Consider the following 14,324-nt stretch of genomic DNA (forward strand, 5'->3'; position numbering starts at 1 on the left):
TCAAGTTGTATTAAAGATCCTATTAGAATTTCAATTGATAGTACATTAGCTCATAGATGAAAATCTTTATCCTAGGAAGTCTTCCCAGTCAGAAACTTGTCCATTAATTTTCTTGAAGCCTGTTTAAAAATAGTTTTCTTCATATAACTTTCATTTTTCTTGTTTTATTTATTTCTAATGTTATAATTTTTGCTTCTTTTTTAAAATGTAATTCAACCTTTACTGTAAAAGGAAAGCAGAAAAAATAAATACAGTGGAAATGACATACAAGATGATCACTAAGCACATCAGTGAGCTACAGGCACTGGGGAGAAGGGCATGTCTGTGCCCTGGCTGCCCGGGCACCATGTCCCACCGCTGCTTGGAATGGGAAGGAGTGCCTCGTGCTGAAGTCATTCTGGGAAACAAAAAAAAAAAAAACCACCTAAATTTCCTTTTATTTAAGAGACACACGAAGCAGGTTCCCTGATTCTTTTCTCTGTCCAACCCTAGAGGGGGATTGATGCCCAATCCTGGTTGGGGTCTGGAGTGGACAGACCTCCATGTGTCAGGGTGTTTGCTGGTGCTGCCTCATCCCTGTCTTTCAGCACAGGGGTGGCTGTAGAGGGTTGGGTGTGGAAGGCCATGAAGGTTCTCAGTTCAGATCCAGAGCTGTGAGGGGAGAGGCATCCTTGGGCTCAGGAGGGAGGCAGGCTCTTAGTGCTGCCACACTGCTCTTGGTCTGGCAGGTCCTCCTCCTTCTGCTCCAAATCAATGTTCTCAATCTCCTGCAAAACCTCATCCATGAAGTCCTGGGAATTCTGCTTGTAGGACACAGCTAATCAAATCGTGTCGTTGAAGAGCTTCACCACGTTGGTGCCATCAGCAGCTGAGACAAAGTACAGGGGTAGGAAGAACTTCCTGGCAAAATTGAAGCTTTTTTGGGTCACCTTTATGTCAGCATCGATTTTATTGGCCACCACGACACACGAGCTCTCTGGCCTGAACTCCCGAAGCTCTGTGAACCAGGTGCCCAGGTTCTTAGAGGTGACTTTCCTCTGCACATCCAACACCATGATGCAGGCGTGAGCCTTGTGGTAGTAGGAGGCATGCATACTCTGGAACCGCTCTTGGCCCACTGTGTCCCAAAAGTCCACAAGCACGGTCTTGCCATTCACAGTGGCTGTGTGCTTATCCAGGGTCAGGGCGTACATGGACAGCTGCTGGGGCTGAAATCCATCCATGAGAAATCTCTCCATGAGTCTGGACTTTCCCGTTGTCATCAGCATCATATTTCTCTTGGTCCAGCTCACAGGGGTTGGCTTTGTCCCTGGCCATTGGCCCCTGGCTCAGCTCAGAGGAGGGGCTCCTATCACACACACACACGCTCAGGGCCATACCACCCACTCCCACCTGCAGGGCTCACGCTGCACCGTACCAGCTTCCAGTTTTTGCTTCTTTTGTGCATATAAACTTTTCCCCATTGCACTGGTTGTTGTGAGTGGACCAGTTAGGAACATGTTTTACCACAAACAACAGAAATCACAACTTAGGCTTAAAGAAACGAGTTTATTTTCTTCATGTAACAGAAAGGCCAAAGGTAAGCAGCTGCCAGTGTTGGCTTAGCAGCTCAATGATAGCAGAGGATGTGTCTCTTTTGCCCCTTGTGGCCTTATTTTCAAAAGACACCCAGTCAGCTCTAGCCCCACGTCAGCATCTGACAGGGAGAAAGGAAGGGGAAGTTGTGATGCTGTATCAGGAAAGCAAAAGCTCCGCAGAAGACTTGGCCCACTTCTCTTAGCTAGAACTGTGTCACACCACCACCTCCAAGTGGCAAGGGATGCGCAAGGGCAAAGGGGGATAAGAATGAGGATTAGGTCAGCCCAACAGTGTCTGCCTACCTGGCTGTAGGAAAGCTATTGATTTGTGTTTATTGATCCTATATCAGCTGCTTCGTTAAACACTCATTAATTTTAGTAATGTTTTAGTTGACTCCCTCACATTGTCTAGGTAGAAGATTGTATGTCTATGATAATGACTGTCTCTTCCTTGCAAATATATGTACCTCGTTTTTAAAAACCATTTTTTTCATTTAGATCTTATTGCACTAGATGGTATCCCATTTTTTGTCTTATGGATGCAATAGTCTCTTAAGTCTTTTTGAATATATTAATCAGAATTTATTTTTTCCATTTTCTTCATTATTTTAATTATTTTAATCTTCATGGAATCTTTTTGTTATTGTCCCTGTTGTTAAACGCTGTTTGTTTTCCTTCAATATCTGGCAACCCTCGGTTGCTTATTTAACATAAATAATGAGGGAAAGACTAGTTACGTTAATATAGGCAGCTAAGACAGGTCTCCTCTGAACAATATTCACCAGCTTCCCCTGACTAGGAGGGCTGACTGAGACTGGCAGGCTTCATTTGAGTTACCTGGGCTGGGAGCAGCCGGCTATGGACTGACCCCTTCAACCACTCCCCACTGCCAAAATAAGGAAGGCTTAATTCTGATGCCAAGGCAGACAGCGCATTTGCCTCCTGGCAGAGTACTTCCCATCACACCTTCACCTTCCACTTCCCTGTATGCTCTGCGATCTACCTTCCTTCTCTTTCAGGGTCTTATGTCCACACAGGGAGCCCACATTCAGGATATTCTTGAGAGAGAGAGAGGTTCTGAGGTTTTAGCCAGGGGCTAAAGGCAGCTCCTGCCAGCAGCTTTTCATTAACAAGGGAAAGGGGACGCCTGCCAGTATTTGCTGTTCCGAGGGCAGTTCTTGAGTGAATCTCAAGTTCCCATCAGGGCTACTCCAAGAGCGAGACTTCTCTGAATATGTCCGTCTCTTCTGCTCTTGGTTTGGGGTGTGTTCTTTCCCTCTGATCTGTCCTCAGTCAGTATTATCTCCCTTTGTTTTTCTATCTTCTAGGCTTCTTTAGAGTTTCTTGTCTGCTGATGAAAATTTCCTTTATTTTGTAGTTTCCTTATGAATACATTTTGTTAAAAACACCTGTCTTTTCAGATATTTCTTATTTCTGGGGTTGTGGCCAGGAGTGGATGCATTTGTTTGGCCTGCTATCTGGTCTGCACTCCTCTGGAGGGATGCTTATAAAATCATTTACTAGTACATGTGGCCAGTTGTACAAATCAAACAAAACACACCTGTGTGGTGAGTAATTGTTAAGTAACCATTCTGTACCCTGGAAATCTTTCGGTCATAAATATGCTGTATAGTTTGATTGCAATGATGCATTCTTAGGCTTTATTATAATGAAATAAATGCTGGTACCTGAAAGGATTGATTCAGTGTCTCTCAAATTGTACCCCCCATGGGTGTTTGTCTGCTTTCTGTGTGCTTGCTTCACCTTAGAGACAATTTCTTTAAAAAATTTTTTTAAATAAGCATTTTCTGATAATACAAAAGTTCCTAAAAGTGATGTTTAAATAACATTGATACCTGATAATCATAAGAAAAAGTTCAATTTACTTTATTTTATTGTTGTTCTTTTTCCCCCTTTCTTTTGGATGGGGAAAAAGGGTAGAAGAATCTTTTCTGTTTTCTTCAGAAATGAAATTGTTTGCTAAAGGAAACTATTATATTATCATAGCAATATATTTTATTTTCTATTTAACTCACCTCCAAGGGTGACTGTCTATCCAACAGGAAAGCCCTGGAAGCTTCTCAAATGACTAGATTGATAAATTTACTGCAAAATGAAGACTAACCTTGCTGACTATGGACTGTCTGTAAGACCAATTCCTCCTCCTCATGAACTCATGGCGCAATCTGTAGAGTTAGATTTGAAAATGAAAAGGTATGAAACATGTTGGTTTCGATGGTGAGCTCTGGTCTGCCACCTTAAAAACTTGATTCTTATAATCATATTAAAATTCTACAAAAATTGTGCCACATGAAACAAGCATCCAAAGGTTCTAAATAAAACATCATACCATGAAATTAGTAAAGTTAAATGGTACATATAATTCAAAGCTTTTTTAATTTAATAGTGCCAGAGATTTCACAAATGAGAACACTTATTAATTATTTCTCCTTATTTTATTTACCTGCTCATTTTACTTGGAAGGTACAATAATATTACAACCGTTGGTACAGGTGAGACTGAGTAAATAATCATGCTAGAAATTGAATAGCTCAGTATAATATACTTGAAAATAACAGCAAGTTTCCCTTAGCTTAACATTCCAGGAATTATTATTTTACTATTACTGACTTATATATTTCTAACACTTTCCTCAGAAGAAGGGAATTTAAGAACATACATGTATATAACTCAGTCCAATTTGACCTAGTTTGTAAGTTAATCGAGTTTGGAGGAGGAATAAATTAGATTATTTGCTGAAATGGAGTTTTGAGATTATTTAAGAGGAAACAATAATTTCACATATGGCTTTTCACTCTGTTTAGTCTTTGATTATGGATTTCACATTTATTACCTAGAACTGGGCATCCTAATGGCCAAGAGGTAGTTTGAGAGTCTCTGGAAGTGTTTACTTCTGCAGGGCCAAAAATGCTGTCAGAATTTCATCAAAAAAGATCTGAATGTTTGTCTTTATTCTAATTTAAATCACACTGTGATTTGCTAAAAAAAAATGCAATTTAATCCTGTTCTGTTTCCAAAGAGGGGTGAACATACAATGAAATGAATTAACTAGGCCAATCATAATCAAACACAGCAGAAAGTCAGGCAGACCTACCATATGCCAAGGGTTTTGCAAACAGATCTCATCCTGCCTGGGAAAATGTGACTGTGTGTGTGTGTGTGTGTGTGTGTGTGTGTGTGTGTGTGTGTGTGTTGTAACTGGGAGAGGTGAGATATCCCTTCAGGAAGGAGCTTTTTTTCCTTTTATGAAATCTGTTCACATGACTTTCAATAAGGCACCAACAAAGTTGTCATTCTATTTTGTGAGTAGCTAAATTATTCTGGTAGCTGAGTACAAAATTTAAAGCCACTATGAAGGCAACCTCTTTTCATCACATACCCTGGCTAAAGGTGACACTCTTATTCTCTCTGAAGATAATTTGTTCATCCAATAAAATGGCATTGAATCTGGGATAATAACTGAGTATTTTTAATCTCAAGCTAAGAAATGTTGCGTTGAAGGGGAAGCAGTGTAACATTAGGAACAGAGGGGCCAGAGCAAGACAATATAGCCCTGTAGGTGGATTTCTTTATTGATTATTTATGTGACCTCGGGCTCAAGTGAAGTTATGAGTGACCCAACTTCAATGAACTCTGGTTTTCCTTATCTGTAAAATAGGGGTAATAACCAAATGATGTTGATTTTAGGATTAAATTAGATAATATAAGCAAAGTGTTTAGCATACTACAAGGCACGTTGTAAATGCTCAAGAAAGATGAACAATTATTATCATTAAAGCAGTCAAAATACTAAACCTTTTCTTCATGCAACAAATACTAATTGTATATTTACTGTGTGTCCAACCTTGCTAACTACTAGGGATTAAGAATCTGCATCTCTGTTGGCTAGAGATGGCGATTTCTGCTTCTTAACCTTACTTTAAAGACAAAACTTTACAGTGCATCTTTCACTTAAAAAGATCTACCCATTGCCACATTTTAAATAGTTTAAGACTAATATCTTTTAGTGATGCTTAATGGACAACTACAGCAGCAACTCTTAAATTTAAGTACACTTCAGGTGGCTTCTGTCTCAAAATATGGGCAGTAGGGTTTCGAACAGGATTGTAGAAGGAAGAAAGGGGCCAGCATCACATGTGATGCTTTTGCATGGATTTTTATTTTTGCTTCCCTTCCCCTTTTAAATCTGATACATGTTACGATTGTCATGGACATAGCTTCCACCTCCTAAGACCAAATTTTGCTTCTGTATGAACATGGATTCCCTGTGACAGTTATGTTTGCCTGTGTGTCTCTAGCAGCTGGAGGAATAACCACATCAGGCGGGGGACGGGGGAGGGGAGGTGAGCCCCATCCTACTATGTGTCCCGCGAGTGCACTCTGAGCTCCACCTTCCTGGAGAATGTGCTTTGGAGCAGGGTGGACTGTGGCAAGGGACTTGTCTGGGCTTCCATTAATCTCCAAAGATGGGAAGGTAATCCCTTCACAAATATGGGATGGGGGCTGCTGGGAGGCTGGCAAGTAATAAACAGTGAGTTTTTTTTTTTTTTTTTCCTGGATTCCTCCAGCCCTTCTCTCTGTAGTCTTCAGCAATAACTTAGCCCTGAAGGATTTAAATGGAATGACCTTAATTCTTGCTTTGTTTGCACTCTATCTTCTAAGGAGCTGCAATGAAGACCTAGACAAACAGTAGATTAACAGTGGTACCTTTTATAAAGCTGATTAGTTCCTAAAATATGCTGAAGGGAAACAAACAAAAAAAAATAGTGGAATGGAGGCTGAGACAGAAGCCTTTGTCGGAGACTTTGAAACAGCTCCATTCCTTTCAGTGGTTGCAGATATTGACCTTCCAGTGAAATGTTTCCTTTGTGTGCAAAGGCTTTGCCAGGATAGCATTTATAGTATTAAGCAGGCGCCTGGTAAGTGTTTTTAAACAAATATTACTCACTGCCTAATTTTGGTTTAAGGGGAGAATTGTACTGGGGATGAATTCAGAAAACATTTGATTATGGCTCATCTGCTGCTCTTTGTAGCAATGGCTATCAAGTGGCTGACAGTGTCAGAATCCCAATTCCAAAGATGCTGTTCCCTGTGGGATCATTAAGAGGAGCACAGCCTCCCAAAATCTCCTTCAGCTCCTCCGGATTTGAAGGAATTTATAGAGAAACTTCCACGACACCTCAGCAACATCCAAATGAAAGCCAAAGCATTACAGTGTGACAGAGCCAAAAGTGTGCCTCTGGAAAGAAAAAAATATATATATAAAGCTACATGGAAAATAGTCTGGGCTTCAGCTTCTGTTCCCTTTAAGGGATGGGAGCATGTTACTGAAATTGTTCAATTTAATTTAACATTAAATAAAACTGTGAAAGGCTAGGGTGCATTAATAAGATGATCCATCTGCTTATAATAATAGGATAATTCACATCTTCATTGTCAGAGCAGAAAGCCTCCGATAAGGTCAATCATTAAACTTGATACGTTTCATTCTTTGGTGCCGTCTTCTTAGATGCTCACTGCCACTCGTCTGCCCTTCTTTCCCACTATGCACCTATATTGCAAATTTAGTTCCATTAGGTAGATGCTCACACCATTATGAAGCCTGATTCCATCATTTTCAAAGTGCTAAGCCATTTAAATACAGTGCAGTCTTTGGTCATATTTAATCCAAACATTTACACACATCCAGATCCTTCTCATCTTTTTAAATAGGATGCAGGGCTTATTTTTAAATTACATCCTCATTCATGCTCTGCAAAAGCATCAAGAAAAACTGTCCGTGGGATTTAAATTCTGGTCCACAGGTGCTGCTTCCAATTCCTGGCATGGCCATTAAATACGAGCCCCACCTAATTCTCCGCATGGCACTCTTGTGTCGAGGCAGGAAAGATAACACAGAAACAGCCATTTTCCCCCTCTCCCAGAAATCACACTACACTGTAGCTCTTGCCTTCTTCTCTATTTATACATAAATGGCATTTTAAAATAAGGGAACCCGGAAAAGAGACATCAGTTGGAAGTTGGGATACTTAAAATGAGGCAAGTGCTTACCAAAAACCTTGGGCATGGTTTCTGTCATCACATGGGGTCAGTTAACCATGTATCTATTTGGGAGAGATTGATTTCTGTTGACACAACGAGTCTTATCATGACTTGGGAGCTATGACTAATACTAACATATCCCAACAGTCCTGAGTCATCATGGTTCCCTCAAACCCTTGGTACTATCTTTTCCACAGAGTCCCTGTCCTATTGGCTTCTAGTATCAGCTTTTCAATTCAGCCATATGACAAATGCACAGACGCCCTGAAGATATCGATGTGCTAGCTTTCTTCCTTCCATTGCTCTGCAGGTGTTGGCACAGTAAGAACTCTCTCTTGTCAATTTGAAAAGGCAGTCAGGCCAAACTACTTTTTGATTAAACAAATAAACAAGCAACTTGGTCCCAATCTACCTTATCTTGTTCTGTACTTAAAAAAAAAAAATCCTGCCTGGCTGGGGAGGCTCTGTGCATTGAGCATCATCCCATGCATTAAGAGGTCACCAGTTCGATTCCCAGTCAGGGCACATGCCCGGGTTGCAGGCTCCATCTCCAGTAGGGGGCATGCAGGAGGCAGCCTATCAATGTTTTTCTCTCATCATTGATGTGTCTCTCTCTCCAGAAAATCAATAAAAACGTATTTTTTAAAAATTCTTACAGTGAAGTGGAGGCTGCCAGAGGAGTCTGTGTGAGATCCCCAAATGATCAAAACTGAGCAATTGTCCTGGGCGCACTTCTCTGATAGGCTGCCATTTGTTCCCACTCACCTAGAGAGCTTGTGGATAGCCTGAGAGGCTTGTGTGCGTGTGTGCGTTTTAACAAATTTTCAAAAGTTGCCATGGGGAGAGAATAGAAAGAAAGCCCTTCAAAAAGAAAATTATTTTCACAGCATCATCACCAGAAAAACACCCCTGCAATGGATATCTTTGAAGGTCGACTGCAATCTGAACTAATTGGGGAGGGGTGGGGAGCGCTTTCAGATTTGCTCACCTTTTATAATGGGTCTCAGATAAATGATCCGCAGCCAAACGCTTCCTGCAATGAGTGGTTTGGGCACTTTCTAAGCAAAAGGAAAGGCTCCTCCAGTTTCTTCTTGTTCGTGCCACTGAGAGAGGTCACCACCTTCCCTCTTTTACTTGCCACTTCTGATTATTGGGTAGGTTCGCTCCAAAAATCATCTTTTGTTGTGAGGACATTAATCTTCTCCCCGGTGTTGAAATGCTTGGTAAGGAGGAGGGGTGGAAATGGGAAGGAAGCCTGATCTCAAAAGCCTCAAGATCACAGCCAAAGAGCATTATTTATAGACCGTTACTGAAAATCAACTTCAATCTGTGCTGAATGTACTACATTAAACCAATAACAAGACAACAAGCTTGTGAATATTTGACATGATGATGAAATCGGCCACAGCCCTTGGGCTGTGGGGAGGGAAGCACAATCTGGGAAGTGCTGGTACTCCTCCTTGGAGTCCGTTGTGGTTGCTAGCTGGTTTCCACAGATCCTTGCTGAATATTATGCCATTAAACAGTATGAAAGAAAATCAAAATATATGTTTACCGGGGTACTAAGTAGTAAGTGGCCTTTCAAGTGCTGTTTCATGGCTGGGCTTTAAAGTCATCCTGGAGTACCCTCCGGAAGCCGGAACAGCCTGTTTTGCAGATTTCTGTGGCTGTAAACCACCATGAGATGCTGAATGAAAGTGCAGAGATTTATGAACACCCCACACTCTGTATGCTTAAAGGCATATTCAGAAAGGGAAAACAGCCTTTTGCCACATATGTTCTTGAATTTGTAGTTTTAATTGAAAAATTGGTGATGTCTCAGCTGTGTTTTCCCCAAACTTGAGTGACAATCAATGTCTGGTTCAACATAAAAATGGATATACTTCCTGGGGCATTCAAGGAAGGAATATATGTTTGTGTGGTGAATTAGAGTAAACAGTGGCTAAATATGTCAAAATACTTGCAGTGTGAAAATAGACATAATTAAGAGCATTTAAAGAATAAGTACAGTTCTTGTAGTATACTATCGATTGTTTGTATTTGTATGTTAAATCTACTAGCACTCCATGTATGAACAGACACATAGGCCAAGTTAACAGAATAGAAAGTCCAGAAATAGATCGAAAACATAATAGAGTTTAGCATCTCTAAAGGGAGCATTTCAAATCAGTAGGAGAAAAGATGGATTATTCCATAATTGGTATTGGGATACCTGGATAGCCACCTGGAAAAATCTAAAGTTGAATCTGTATCTTATACCCTTCTCAAAGATAAATGTCAAACATAAATATAAAATGTAAAAAAGAAGAAAAGAAAAGAAAAAGAAGTCATGAAAGTACTATAAAAATATGTGGAAGGATTTCTTTATATCCCTGAAATAAGGATGAAAGAAAAAAAGACAAAAGGCATAAAATATTTGTGTGGCTACATAAAAACCAGAACTTCTACATGGAGAAATTCCATATGTAAAGTCAAAAGACAAGTTACAAGTTGTGAAAACTATTTGCAACTCTTTCTATTTGAAAACTATTTTTTAAATACATAAAAAACCTTCTAGGAATCCAGTTTTAAAAATCCACACCCTAAGAGAAATATGGGCAAAATATCTAAAGAGATGATTAATAGGAAAAGAAATACAAATGGCTCTAACATGTTTGAAAAGATATTTGACTCCAGTAATAACAGAATTTAAGTTAAAACGATAGAGTGGTACTATTTTTTACCTATCATATTGGCAGAATTTCAAAAGCTTAGTATTACCTTTTGTTGGCAAGGAATGGGGAAGCAGGTACTTTTTGCACACGGTTGATGGAAGTGTATAAATTGGAATAACTCCTACAGAGGGCATTTTAAATTTTTTAACTTTTATTTTTAAATATGTTTTTATTGATTTTAGAGAGAGGGGGATAGAAAGATAGAAACATCAATCGATTGACTGCCTCCTGCACTCCCCCTAATGGGGATCAAGCCCCCAAACAGGGCATGTGCCCTGACTATGAATCAATCTTCGACCTCTTGGTGCATGAGTCAGTGCTCAACCACTGAGCCACACCGGCTGTCTATAGAGGGCAATTTGACAATTATCATCAAATTCACTTCCCAGATTCTATCTTTCACATATATTTGCATATATAAAAATGACAACTACACAAGGTCATCCATTATAAAAGCAAAATATTGAGAACAACCTAAATGTCCACCAACAGAAATTGATTAAATAAAATATAGTACATTTGTAGTATGGAATACTATGCTATTGAAAAAGAAGAAGGAGGAAGATCTCTGTTCTGATTTGGAAAAAGAAGGAAATACAATGTTAAGTGAAAAGTGCAGAACACTGTGAGGAGGATGCTGCCATTTGTTTATGCAAGAGGTAAAATTAGAACCTCTATGAGTATTTTCTCATATTCGCATTAAGAAAGTTTGGAAAACTACAAAAATCTAATAACAATTGTTATATGTGGAGGATTGAGAAAGAACTAAATAGAATTCAGGGCCGGGAGGGAAACTTTTCATAGTATACTTTTTCATCTTTTTATATTTTTAATCTTAATTTACCAAATGCTACCAACTTAAAACTTGGAATGATTAAAAGAATTAAATGAAACATTTAAATAAACATTAAATTATTCCAAAATCAAATAAAACAAATAAAAAAAAGTGTATATGAAAAAAATTTACACCAATACGAATGCAAGTAATTACTGGTAAGGGCAGGTATATGTCGACTAACACAATTATTATAAAGACTAAGAGCAGTTTTTTTTATAGGAACTATTATTATTTGGTCCTTGTCTATGATATATCCCTTCATTTATCACTTAACTATGCTATATCTCTCCATTTACTTGTTTAAAAATCTGGAAAATTGAAAGTTAAATTGAAGAATAATTATATTTATTTTGGTTAGTTTCAAAAACATATTTTTACCATTTGAATAAAAAGTTCTTTATTTTAATCAGCTCTAATCTTTAAAAAATTATTTTCACATTTTCAAAGTAGAAATTGACCCTACACTATCTTACCACCAAAAAAAAAAAAAAAAAAAAAAAAATTTGCCCAACTTTTAATTCTGCTTCAGTCCTAACTTTCAACATGCTGTCTTTGGCTTAAACAGAACATAAAGTTAAAGTAGCAGAGCCTTGAGAATCAAAGAGTTGATGCTACAGTTATATAGTAAAAAACTGTATTTATTCTAAATTGCAAAATGGTAGGTATTGTATGTGATGTTTAAGTTGCAGCAATTGTTCTATTAATAAATGTAATATTCAGCAGCATTTTTCATAGATTACTCCGTTCATCATTATTGCCATTTTGCCTCTTTATAATAATGTGCACTTTCCTTTAGAAAGAGCTTGGTTATTTCTTTGGTTGAGCCTATTTGCTCCTTTTTTATGTGAGATTTTTCAATACTATGAAAAGATGCAGAGCAAAAAAGGTCCATCCACTTCACTTGTGTTGCCTCCTGCATTACCTAAACCACAACAGAACAATGACAGACAACAGAGCCTTTCTCCTTTCTAACAATTCAGTCACCATGACAACCAGCAGAAGAATGTTGGGCCAGAAAAAAGCATTGAGCTTGAGGGAGTAGACTAATCAAAAAATGGAATAACATGGCAACAATTACACTGATGAGTAAGAGGGAAGCTACAGATGCATTCAGACACCTATGGCACCGCAGACTCAATGCATTCAGCATTTTGTGTTTAGTGTCTTGTGTTTTTGAGAGCAGGTAAATAGACAAGATCGAATTGTGTAACAGAATGTCAGTGCTTTAGTTAAATAGAAAATTCCTTCCCTTTGGCTGTGCTACTTCAAGCGCATTGAAGAGGGTTTAGGGGAGATGAGGTTTTGAAGTGAAATGTGTAATAGATACAATATGAGTGCCACAAGGCAACGTTATTTAGTTTTAAGAAAGTAAACTTAGGCATGCCCCCCCCCCTTTTTTTAAATATATAGGCACAAATAAAGGGAGAACGGTGCTGAGTTAGTGGCCAACACTATCTTAAATCCAGCTTCATGTTTCTGGGGTATATTGATTCCTATTGACAAAATCAAGTGCCATGATTTTAGCAAAGTCAGTTCTAATGTCCAGATAATTTAAGCTGAAAGGGACAGGACAGTTCTGTGGGTCATATAACCAGAGTAAAGGAGTTTAGCTGCTTAAGTGCTTAATCTCCTTATCTCTTGCCTTAACAACTGCCTCAGTTTATCTCCTTAAGAAGTCTCTCCTTCCTGAGAAGGTTAGTATCATGTCTATGTGTATTTTTTAAAATGGCATTTATATTGACACTAGAGGCCCAGTGCACAAAATTTGTGCACGGGGGCGGGGGAAGAGGGCAGGAAGGTGTCCCTCAGCCCGGCCTGCACCCTCTCCAATCTAGGACCCCTTGAGGGATGTTCGACTGCCGGTTTAGGCCCCATCCATCTCACAATCCGGGACTGCTGGCTCCCAACTGCTCACCTGCCTGCCTACCTGATTGCCCCTAACTGCCCTCCCCTGCCGGCCTGGTCTCCCCCAACTGCCCTCCCCTGCAGGCCTGGTCCCCCCCAACTGCCCTCCCTCCCCTGCAGGCCTGGTCACCCCCAACTGCTCTCCCCTGCCGGCTTGGTCACCCCCAACTACCCTGCCCTGCTGGCCTGGTTGCCCCTAACTGCCCTCCCCTGCTGGACTGATAGCCCACAACTGCCCTCCCCTGCCAGCCATCTTGTAGTGGCCATCTTGTGCAAGGGCATGACAGTCAATTTGCATATTACCTCTTTATATATAGGATTACTTTTTTATCATTTTTTTATTGATTAGGGTATTACATGTGTATATATCTTCCCATTGCCCCCCCACCCCACTTCCATACATGCCCTCACCCCCCCAGTGTCTTTCGTCCATTGGTTATGCTTATATGCATGCATACAAGTCCTTCGGTTGATCTCTTATCTCCCCCACCCCTCCCCACCCTTCCCGCCGTAATTTAACAGTCTGTTTGATGCTTTACTGCCTCTGTATCTATCTTTTTGTTCATCAGGTTATAATGTTCTTTATTTTCCATAAATGAGTGAGATCATGTGGTATTTTTTTTTCATTGACTGGCTTATTTCACTTACCATAATGCTCTCCAGGTCCATCCATGCTGCTGCAAATGGTAAGAATTCCTTCTTTTTTATAGCAGCATGGTATTCCATTGTGTAGATGTACCATAGTTTTCTGATCCAGTCATCTGCTGACGGGCACTTCGGCTGTTTCCAAATCTTAGCTATTGTAAAATGCGCTGCTATGAACATAGGGATGCATATATCCTTTCTTATTGGTGTTTCTAGTTTCGTAGGATATATTCCTAGAAGTGGGATTACTGGGACAAATGGGAGCTCCATTTTTAGTTTTTTGAGGAAACTCCATACTGTTCTCCACAGTGGCTGCATCAGTCTGCATTACCACCAGCAGTGCACGAGGGTTCCTTTTTCTCTGCATCCTCGCCAGCACTTGTCGTTTGTTGATTTGTTGATGATTGCCATTCTGACAGGTGTGAAATGGTACCGCATTGTCATTTTGATTTGCATCTCTTGGATAATTAGTGACTTTAAGCATGTTTTCATATGTCTCTTGGCCTTCCTTCTGTCTTCTTTTGAAAAGTATCTATTTAGGTCTGTTGCCCATTTTTTTTTATTGGGTCGTTTATCTTACTT

General features: G+C 39.7%; 1 pseudogene across 1 annotated transcript; it reads right to left on the reverse strand.

Moving 5' to 3' along the window:
• Nucleotides 1–677: 677 nt before the first annotated feature.
• On the reverse strand, nt 678–1,323 carry LOC308246147 (rab-like protein 2A; annotated as a pseudogene). The gene has a single exon. The product of its transcript is annotated as a rab-like protein 2A (transcript).
• Between the last annotated feature and the right edge of the window lie 13,001 nt (nt 1,324–14,324).

The sequence above is a fragment of the Plecotus auritus genome, assembly GCF_963455305.1.
Source record: "Plecotus auritus genome assembly, chromosome: 1".
NCBI classification, from domain to species: Eukaryota; Metazoa; Chordata; class Mammalia; order Chiroptera; family Vespertilionidae; genus Plecotus; species Plecotus auritus.